General features: G+C 39.1%; 1 protein-coding gene and 1 long non-coding RNA gene across 2 annotated transcripts in view; both read right to left on the reverse strand.

The window, feature by feature from the left end:
* Positions 1-10,157, reverse strand: part of LOC116705116 (uncharacterized) — a 16,220-nt gene extending 6,063 nt beyond the window's left edge. The window contains exons 1-2 of the long non-coding RNA XR_004335851.1: positions 10,025-10,157; positions 1,576-1,578 (exon numbers count right to left, since the gene is read on the reverse strand). This is a non-coding gene — a long non-coding RNA (uncharacterized LOC116705116). The remainder of the gene's footprint in view (positions 1-1,575; positions 1,579-10,024) is intronic.
* akt3a (v-akt murine thymoma viral oncogene homolog 3a) overlaps positions 1-10,728 on the reverse strand; it is a 59,182-nt gene that overhangs the window by 42,775 nt on the left and 5,679 nt on the right. The gene's annotated exons all lie outside the window — the stretch shown is intronic.

Below are 10,728 nucleotides of genomic sequence, written 5' to 3' on the forward strand. Positions count from 1 at the left end.
TGTGTGTGTGTGTGTGTGTGTGTGTGTGTGTGTCCCTTTTTACCGTGGTATATTAAGGACTAGTTTAATGAGAGTTTGCTGAGGTGCAGGCACCAGCTAGTGGACCATATGGGGAAGATTTAGCCCCCTCAGAACTTTGAGCCAAGCCTCGCTGACATGATTACCACTGCCGTCCGCTGCTCTACGCTAGTGTCAGATTGGGAACTGGGAATTTTGTCATGGGCAGCTAATTAATGACTGGAGATTGGCAACCAGAGATGGAGGAGGCTGAGGGAGGATAAAAAGATTCTGTCACTGTTTGGTCTCTTTTTCCTCTTTGTTTTAAATCAGGCAAACTAACTGAGACATACGGTAGCTGAGACAGTTCAACACAAATGCAAACGCTACACAAATGCAGACGCTACAAAAAAACAAAAAAAACAACACGAATGAGACAGCCACAACACAAACACAAAAGACAGAACATGAATGCAAGAACAGCAACATGAAAGCTAAAGCTACAACGGAATTTTTTATTATTTTAGCCAAACGGTAGTGAGTGTCTACGGAACCCGGTGCAAGCTGAGAAAAAGGAGCATTAAGAGCATTGATTATATTATAAATAATAGATCCATAGTAGCCTATACTAAAAGGTTCTCATTCTATATACAATGTATTGCATCCATAATGTAGCTTGATCACACTCTGTTGTTGTTTCTTTAGACAATAGCTTAACTTTATCTTCCAAACTACAATAAGCCATCCAATTACAATTTGAAATGTTTGGACAAAACCAATTACAACTAGCAATGTGTTGTCACCAGTTATATTGTCAAAGTTATAACAATAAAAGTTTAAATCCCTGGGGAGCTAGGTTAGCAGAATGGTCCTCATTCACTGCTGTGTAGAAAATAATGGAATCCAAAAGGTTGAGATCCTTTCGCACAATTTAAAACTCTGTGGGCACAGTTTACAAATCTGAGGGCATAGTTTATGAACTGTGCGCATAGGTTTTAGACACGGGGCTCCGTAGACACTTCCGTTGTGGTTATAAAAAAAAACTTCTGTTGTGTATTTTGCATTCAAGTTTTAGCTCTTGCATTTGTGTTGTGGCTTTTGCATTTGTGTTGAACTGTCTCGGCCACAAAGACATGCATGCAAGCAAACAAACATGTACACAAATAGAAAAAAGCATGAAACATGGTTACATAGTTTCACATTTTCTGGTCGTTTTAAAACAGACACTGTATATTTGTCCTAGAATTTCCTAATATTGACCGTTCTGTACACACTGCTGTCACAGAACATCTTTGTGAATGCATGCATATATTCATGTTTCACATTTTCAGTATGTCTGTGTGGCACAGCAGGCTGAAGCCAGTGGCTTAGTTAATCCTGTTAGAGACAGATTACAGGTGGGAAGATATAAATAGACAGACTGTCCCCTTAACCTGGCCGCTGTGACATCAGCATGCAGCTCAACTATTAAGTCAGGCATAACGGGAGCAAACTCAAAACAAACCAGCCAAAGCATCCCTATACATTTACCCACATAATCAAAATGACCAGATGTTTCAACAGGTTGTCACAGAAAACAAGCTTTCACTGTATCTTTACATCCCATTTGGGTGCCATAGCAGTGCAGTTTACCTTGGTATATTAATTACCATTATCCTCACAAACAAGAAATTACACCTGCAAGCTTTACGGTTGGTGGGCTGGGCGGTATGACCAAAAATTTATCTCACAGTATTTTCTAAGATTTTGACAGTTTCACTGTATATCAAAGTCTTTTTTTTGTTTTGCATTAACAGGCCTTTATATACAGTAGGTTTATAGTGGCTTCTTCTACTGTCAGGATTACATAGAATATAAAATAATTTTAATGTCATCACGTATACTGAAAACTTTGATTAGTTTATATGTAGGGTGTGTTTGGCCCCACACAATATACAATATATGAAGGGAACAAAATGCATGGAATTGTTGCAAAATGTAAACAATTTTCATTGTGCAAACTGCACAAATAAATAGATATGCCAACAACTTTAATATTGCTTATTTCACTGAATCCAACTCAAATAGGCAGCCATTTTAAAAACAATGGTTACATTTTGTCACATTTTTTGACTAAACCAAAACACTTCCAAACTGGTGTAGCGGTATATGTAAAAAAAAAAATTAAAACCGGTATACAGCATACAGCATTGCTTTGCAGTTGTGAAAGTCATATCACAGCTGCAATCACACTATATGTTAGCCGACATGTTAACTGTTAGCCAACATTCATTCAACTACACTCATCAACTCTGACATTGTTTCCTAAAGACCCATATATATTAGTTGGGTATGACATACTAAATGACATACTGTTCATTTAAATATATTTCTCCTTGAAATTTAGACCACAGCAGTGTTGGTACAGTTTTTCTTAGCATCTTTGTTTCAGATACAAACCATCTGACTAAAAGGGCTAATGGACTCCCAAATCTCGGCTTACTTTTGCTTATCAGTTGAGCAAGGTAAGACTGGGCCAACTGTAAACTTGAGTAAGTGGCTCTTATTGAAAAAAAATCTGACTGGGTAATAATTTCAGAAGTGCCTGCAGTAACCTCAAACAGCTGCTGCCCTCATGGTCTCCCCATAAGCTTCTGTAAGTGAGGTTGCTCTCTGGAACAGATGCTCTGTTTTACTAATAAAGTAGCACATTGCTTTGTGCTTCAGTAGCAGAGTGAAGATATTTCAAGGATGTAACTGATGTTTCAGGCCAACAATGGCTGTCCAGTTGCCCTAGGCAACCAGATGTACAAAATGTGGAGAACACACGTTTGCTCAATGAAATCAAATTTATTGAAATAAACAAAAGGTAAATGTACTATCAGTTTATCAGTAATGGGTGTACTGTATGGATGTGTGTAGGTGTAGAAATGTTAGAACACAACAGTAACTCAACCCAAAGTCCAAACAAACCAAGCAATCATGAGGAGTGAGCAATCAGTCCATCCAAGTGTCAATCATCAGTCCTTATTAGCCAATCCCCAGGTCCCAGCAACCAAAGGGACATAGTAGGTCTTGAGGCCTATGAGTCGTGACAAGAGCTCTGTAGATCCTTAATAGCATTGCCTTGAAATATACTGTTGTCTGTTGTGTTTTAAAATAAAAATAATAATAATAATAATAATAATAATAACAATAATAATAATAATAAATAGGAAAAGCTATGGATCAATATTTTATAGATTTGGATGGCCAAAGAAAAAAATTAAGTGGCAACAAGAGACCAAATGGTCACCCTCTGGGGTCCTGCTGCGAGCCACACTTACACTAGCTGTTAGCCACTAGGTACTAATCTGTTGGCCTAAATCAGCCAAACCAACCCCCACTCTAACCTGCCTCTTCTAATCACACCAAAGCCTACTCCAAACAGCCCACAATAGCTCAAGATGTTAGACTACACACTGGTCCTTAGGTCTAATCTCTGTTAGTACACTTAAACATAGAATCTGATTTCAGAGCTGCTGCAGCTAGTGAATTGCCATGAAATACAATAGAAAACCCATAACAGTTGGCTGTGGAATAGTTATGGATAAAAACCAGTTGAAGAGAAAATTGAGCAAGGCAAGAAACCCACGATTCATAGGAATTAAAAGAAGCTCTGCCCTCAAACAACCTTGTTGTAACAACATTTGATTATGATTTCATATTCAGAAATTGAAATGAATGTGTTAACATGTGCAACAATATATGAGCAACAAGTGGGCTACACTGGGGAAAATAAGATAATAATCCATAGTAAATCTTTTGTCATTTTTGCAGTCAAAGAGTCCAATAAGCTTAGTTTAAATGGTGATTTATAGTATATTAGTACATTAACAGCATGCAAGTATGTTTCAATTAAAGAAAATATTTGAAAAGAATTCTGGATTTTGACAATGTGTTGTACAGTACAGTGAGGTGATAATGGATATAATTTAATAATTGGTAACAATAATGAATGTGCATGTATGTGCATGTATCCATCCACACTGTGATCAAATGTATCAGGTCAGCAATTCGATGTTCCTGAGCTACAAACTAACCCCATCACTTAAACTCTCCTTCGCTCGTTGACTCTCCCTCTATCCCAGTTTTTCCTCTGCAGTGATCAGCACTTCGTGCATTGATCCATTCATTCATTAATTTATCCACGACTGGCATACTCTACATTAGTTCATTCACTCATCCATCCATTAATCCATCTCTCGGTTTCTCTGGCCTTTACAGGGATGTGTCCTACTGTAGCACTTACCGCTGATCTTATTGACTGACTGACTGTGCAAAGTAATACAGCTTCACACTTATCTATCTATAAGTTTAAAAGTCCCATGTGATGGTGCTCTTTGGATGCTTTCATACAGACGTTAATACCATATCCAAAGTCTCTTTCCCAAAATTCAGCCTTGGTGCAGAATTGCAGCCACTAGAGCAAGTCCCAAATGAGCTTTCCTTAGTATGTGCCATTTACGAGTCTGTAGCTATTGAGGAGGAGAGGGAGGGGGGGCTACTTTGCTCGTTTGAAAGCCACGGTGTCTCTCTCTCTCTCATGGGTGGGCCAAATTCTCTGAGCGGGCAAAGCAGAGAAAGGGGAGGTAACCATAACCCTGATTACCTCATAAGGAGCAAGATTCCAGATCGGCCCATCTGAGCTTTCATTTCCTCAAAGGCAGAGCAGGATACCCAGGGCTCGGTTTACACTTATCACCATTTCTAGCTACTGGGGGACCATAGGCAGGCTGGGGGAACTCATATTAATGTTATTAATGACATTTTCATGTCATGGGACCTTTAAGGAAAGTTGAAAGAAAAATAGCAAAAACAGCGAGCAGCTACCACATTGGCAATGTATAACTGGTCATGTGCAAGGCAATGTGGAGAAAAGGTTATCACAACATTATGTTACAGTTTGGTGGCAAAAATGTATTTTTATATTTCTTTACAACCCTTCTTTGAATTTGTGTCAAAAGTAATTTTAAGAAACAGGAATAGAAAACATCATCTTTAGACTAGACTTTTTTATTGCTTTTAAGTTTTGTACTGTGCTCTTAAGTTTTTATTAATTACATCCTTCAGTGCATGGACCAGATATGCTTCCAATAAGCATACAGCACAACACACCAGAAGGGGACATTGTTCTCTGTTGCTACCTAAATTTGGTATTGTAAATTAGTCAGTTAGTGTATTCATCATTCTTGCCTGGTGCAGCTTTCATTTGGAATTTGGAAATCAAGTTTTATTATAGAAATGTTCTACTCAATAACTTTGCATGAAAATACTGTCATATTCCAATTGAATACAAAGGTGACACTATCTGTACCTGCACATTGCAGGTCTCTTCTGTATTGGCAAGTTGTCTGCCTTTGTTCTGACTGTATCTGTCACAAACAATCTGTCTATCTGCCTGTCTTTCCAGTGCTGTTTGTCTGTAGGCTCTGCAGACTGTCTGTTTGCGCTGTGCTGTCAGTCTGTCTGATTGTCTGGCTGACTGCCATTCTCTGCAGTGTAGAGTGAGTCATTCTTAGGACAATGGAGACAGTTTGTAAAGCCACACTGGAGCGTATACTTCCTCCGGATGTGCAAGAGGATGCCATTCATAACAAAGCCTGTACTGTCTGCCTGTCTGCTATTGCCCTGTATATACATGTTAGTTTGAGAAACAGGGGGGATAGAAAGAGGAGTACAGGCAGATGCATGGATAGACAGAGAGGGAAACAGGATTGTAAATTGCTATAAAAAGGGGTGAGTTGTTTTGACAGGCTCTACAGCAGAGGTAGGACAGAAGAGGAGGAGGAGGAGGAGGAGGAGGAGGAGGAGGAGGAGAGGAGAGTAGAAGGGCGACACAGCAGACAGTGGTGGCGGCGGTAGCGGCAGTGTCGGCTGGTGATTGATATCAGGGATCTGGCACTGCCACCTGATCCAACCAGCCAGCCAGCCTCCAGCAACATTGAACTCACTGAACTCACTGAGCAAAGATGGCTGCCTCACTGCACTGCACCCAATGAACCCCGCAGCAGTCTAACATATACAGTATAGCCCATACAGTTGCCATGGATGGGGAGTACAGAGAAAAGAGTGTAAAAGAGGGCTGTTGTGTTGCTTCGCATTTCAGCTTGATGTCTATCATACGACCATGCCAAAATGCATTAAGTGACAAGTTGGGACATATTAATGGATTTTCCTAATGTAGCCACATCCTGACTGTCTCCTAAGTGAAAAGCCCTGATCAGAATTCTGCATATTATGGATGTGATTTGAAAACAAACAATGTAAAGATATAAGGACAAGATACAGAGCCACAACAAGACATGCAGCACATTTTTGTCAATAGGCAAAGCAATTTTATTTCTTATGCATTATGTCCAATACAAAATCATGTCAGTGTGAATGATGCAACAGCACCTTCGGCCCCCTGAATTTTTTTAATTGACTGTGTTTGATGAAAAATGGTACGTTATTTCTAGCTGAATTTGTAGTAGATTACAGAGTATGATGCATGGCAGATTCACATTTGATTATAGTCCTGCGCAAAGGGGTTTTAGAACTCAAACATTTTTAAACCTTTATGTTCTATAAAGGGCCAAAAATTAAATACAATATGTATGCTTGCATTTACTATATCAATGAATTACACTGCATATTATAGTAATATAATACATTTAGTAATATTTTATTTCAAAACTTTTAAATTGTGTAAGGAAGAATATGTGCAACATTCTCTTGACTTCATCTTGTATGCAATTGCTTAAACCCTCCTGGGAGACAAAGAATCATTGATCTTAGATTATTTCAAAACACAGCAGTAACCAGACTCGCTCAACTTTGAAATAGATGTACCTCTTCCGATTAGTAGCTTAGCAGAGAAACACCTCTGGAGAATAGAAAATGTCTAAGAAAATATGATGGTGTTCTCCCTGTCTCTGTCCTTCCCGGTTTCTCAACCTCTCCTCCCTCCTGGCCATCTGTTGTGCTGACTGCTGACGCTGGTGGAGGTAACAGTATCCTCGACTACAGTGGCTTACTGTGACCTCTGTGGCCTCACATGGGCTGACAGTAGTAACTCATGGCCTGGGCAGAAATTAAGTGGAGTACACTTCACATCCAGATTTCAAAAAGTTGGAATATTACAGCCTTGTCATTTCTGAGAGCAACATTGGATTTTCACCCCCAAACACAATATTTAACACAAGACAATGTCCGCCTAAGGCTACACCTGTAGCGAACACCTATTCATCAGATTTTCTAGCATCTGCCAGTCAAAGTATCTTTTTTAATATTTATCAGTCTTATTCATTACGAACAGAACAACATCCATTCCAAAGATTGGATGTTTTTTTACAAGTCTGTTACCTTTATTCCATAATCTGTGACAGATTCTGGTACATGTTTGTATCCACTGTTCATAATTTCCAAAGATAAAGAAATGATGCAGCCAAATGCACTCCCCACTCTGACTTTAGGAAAGGAGGAAGGAAATCATCGCCATGGTAGTGACCAAGTGAGTACTGAAAGGCTTGGTCATTTGAACAGATGTACTTGAGGTTTGTCTCTCTTTTTTGCAAGATGATGATTGGCTTGTGGCTGCTCTTTTACGCTTATTTGTTTTTGTATAATCTTTGATTTATTGTCTCATCAATTGTTTACATGTGAAACACTTTGTATCTTAAAAGGTAAACTGATTGATTGTAGGGAAAGCCTTCATTCTTTCCATTCTATGTAATGTTTACTAATGACAGTCTTACATAATCCTGATGCTGCTGGCTTATTGAAGACAATGCACATACCATAGCCAGTGATCAGCATCCACTGACATGTGTTAGTCAGTGAGTCCACAGTGTGTTACATTTGACCAATTATTCTAATGGTTAGTGGCATAAAATATGCGGAGAAATACTTTGTGCTATGAATGGGGAAACACTTTCTTTCAATCAATCAATCAATCAATCAATCAATCAATCGAAAATACATTTACAAACATTGAAAAACAACCATCATCACTATCAATTACCCATGCTGGTCAAGTTATGGTAAAATAACCCCCCACACAACTGTGAGCCATTGGTAGGGATCACTAACTAATATTTTGTTTATCAAATCTACCCACATACATTTACACACAGGATTTCTTATCGCTTCCTATCACTATAAAATCTCTTTTCAATGGTGGTGTTTGCATGATGTGCAAACTTAAGTCTCTGCATTCAGCTCTTTACACCTAAACCATGCCTGGGCTGTATCTTGGTCAAACCGTAAATCCTGAACAGCCAGCCCTTCACCATCGGTAGAGCCCATGTCAAATTTATGTACAAGTATGTTGCCCTGAGAATGAAATTTACGACAATGTTGATATAAATCTCTGTGGTGCATAAATTTGTCTATAGCATAATGACCACGATATTTGAACTGACTGCATACTTTAAGAAAAAACTCTGCATAGTAGGACTGGGAACATACAATAATCTTTACAACTAATTCAATCTATAAATTACTCTCTATTTCAAGCAACAAAATTGCATAATTTTGGAAGCATATGAGATTACCAAAAACAAAACCTATTTTAACAAGCATTTGCCAGCATACACAAAAAAGAATGGAGAATATACGGTATATTACCCTGACTTACCCCATTACTAACATAAAAAGAGTCAGATATATTACTACCCATCTAACCTGCATGGTTTAATAGGCAAACAATACACAAGGACTCAGCAGTTTTTACTTTTTTTGACACTGGTTTTATGAAAGTGTTTTATCATTGCTTTAATTAAAAGCCTGAGACGCATCTAAGAAGAACATGAACATCCCGCTTTAATAATGTTATTTTTGTCTTATTTTTGTCTTTTCTCTTCATATCCTATTTAATTTTTTTTCTAAGCTTACACTCATTCAGTCTTTTAGTGTCGCTATCTTTTGTGTCGCTCAATTCAACACAAAACAATGTGCATCATTTGGTAGTAGAGTTAGAAAGTACAGGGCCTTCTAGAAAGTCAAAACACAACTAAATATAATATTTTTACTACAAAAGGTTGCTCTTTCATTCCAGTAAAAAGCTGTGTAATGAATAAGACTGCAGTATCACGCTGTATCACGACCTGGGCAGTGAGTCAGCACCCCGACCCTGCTCTTCTCCACACACAAATACACAGACAAAGATTTAGCATATGATTTAGACAAACATTCATATTCTTGACACAAACAAACACCCCCCTTCCCTATCTCTACCTCTCTCACACACTGACGAACACTGGTAGCGCTGCGTCGTGACTGGGGGCGATGTGTTCCTCTTAATATGCACAGACGACTGTCTGAGGATCACACTGGCATGCTGGCATACATAGACAAAGATCCTCCCCTCTACTTCAGGCATACAGAATGTGTGCTGTATGTGTGTGTGTGTGTGTGTGTGTGTGTGTGTGTGTGTGTGTGTGTGTGTGTTTATGTGTGTAAAACACAATAAGAGAGAGCATCCACTCAACGTAGTAAGGATTACTCTGTTGTCCAACATGTTCTTTTGCTTTGCCAGAGTTTTAGAGCCTACATTACCCAGAAGCCTGCTCTCTGTATTTATCCATGTCCCTTTCTGTTCAACAGTTTGTGTTACACATTCCTAGACACCATCACATAGTCAGGGGGGTGATGCTCATTGGCCTAAAGGTCTGGAAATCCCCCTTGTTCTATCCCAGAGACTCTCTCACTAAAATACACATACACATTCCCATACATTTGTGCCTGGAGGAATCAGCACCAGCAGACACAAGACCCAGTGAAATTGTGGTTTTGGGGCCAATGTTTAGTATGTCAGAAAAAACTACAAAGTTTGCGGAGACCATGAACGCATAGCTGTTTGTACCATCCACTTTAGAGAAGCATGCATTCCACACATGTGCAGTAGATCACTACGATACCACCTGCAGCGGAGTGGCTGTGCGGACATGACACGGACGTCCCTCTGATGATGACATTTACGCTACGTGGACACTATCGAGTTTTTGCATCCATTGTCCATTTGGACATTGTCGACGCATATGCAGGACGCAAAAAAAACAAAATTACTGTTGCACTAGTCTGGACATCTTGTTGTGCCAACGATGCAATAAAGGTTGCCTAAATGCCATGTATATACATTTGTTGTCAACTTACTAACTGATGGCTCATTTTGTGTAAATTTAGACTTGTATGTGTTTTATTCCACTTTGTTTAAATGGCGAAGTGGAGAGACCTCACTCACGTTTGGAGCTGGTAGGTGAATGTGACACACGTAAGCCTTGCTGGATACACCGGGACCCTTTTTGTGGATCTACTGATCGCTGTGGATTACCTTTTTTTATGTCATTGGATTACGGCAAAATACAGAAAATACGGAATGTGTCGTAACGTTTATGGTGTGATTGCGCTTCGGCTCTGCATTTGGAGAGGCATCTCAACAGACTGTAGGTGAAACAATGATTGTTCACTGTTACATTTGAGTTGAATTTAAGTGCCGGGGTATCCCGCCACCATCTGTCTATTGCGTTACAAGACAGCCATGCCGCTATTGAATTTCATAAAAGCAAATTGTTTCATAAATTGTTACAATGTAATTTAAAATCTGCTTTAAAACAAAAAAATGTATATTTATTTAGCATGTTTGTTTTGTCCATAAGCGCTTGTGCTGTGTTCCCCAAGTAGTAGGACAGGTCTCAGCTGCTACAAGGAGTTTTCTTTTGCCCCCTCCCC

This window comes from Etheostoma spectabile, chromosome 17 (genome assembly GCF_008692095.1).
Source record: "Etheostoma spectabile isolate EspeVRDwgs_2016 chromosome 17, UIUC_Espe_1.0, whole genome shotgun sequence".
NCBI classification, from domain to species: Eukaryota; Metazoa; Chordata; class Actinopteri; order Perciformes; family Percidae; genus Etheostoma; species Etheostoma spectabile.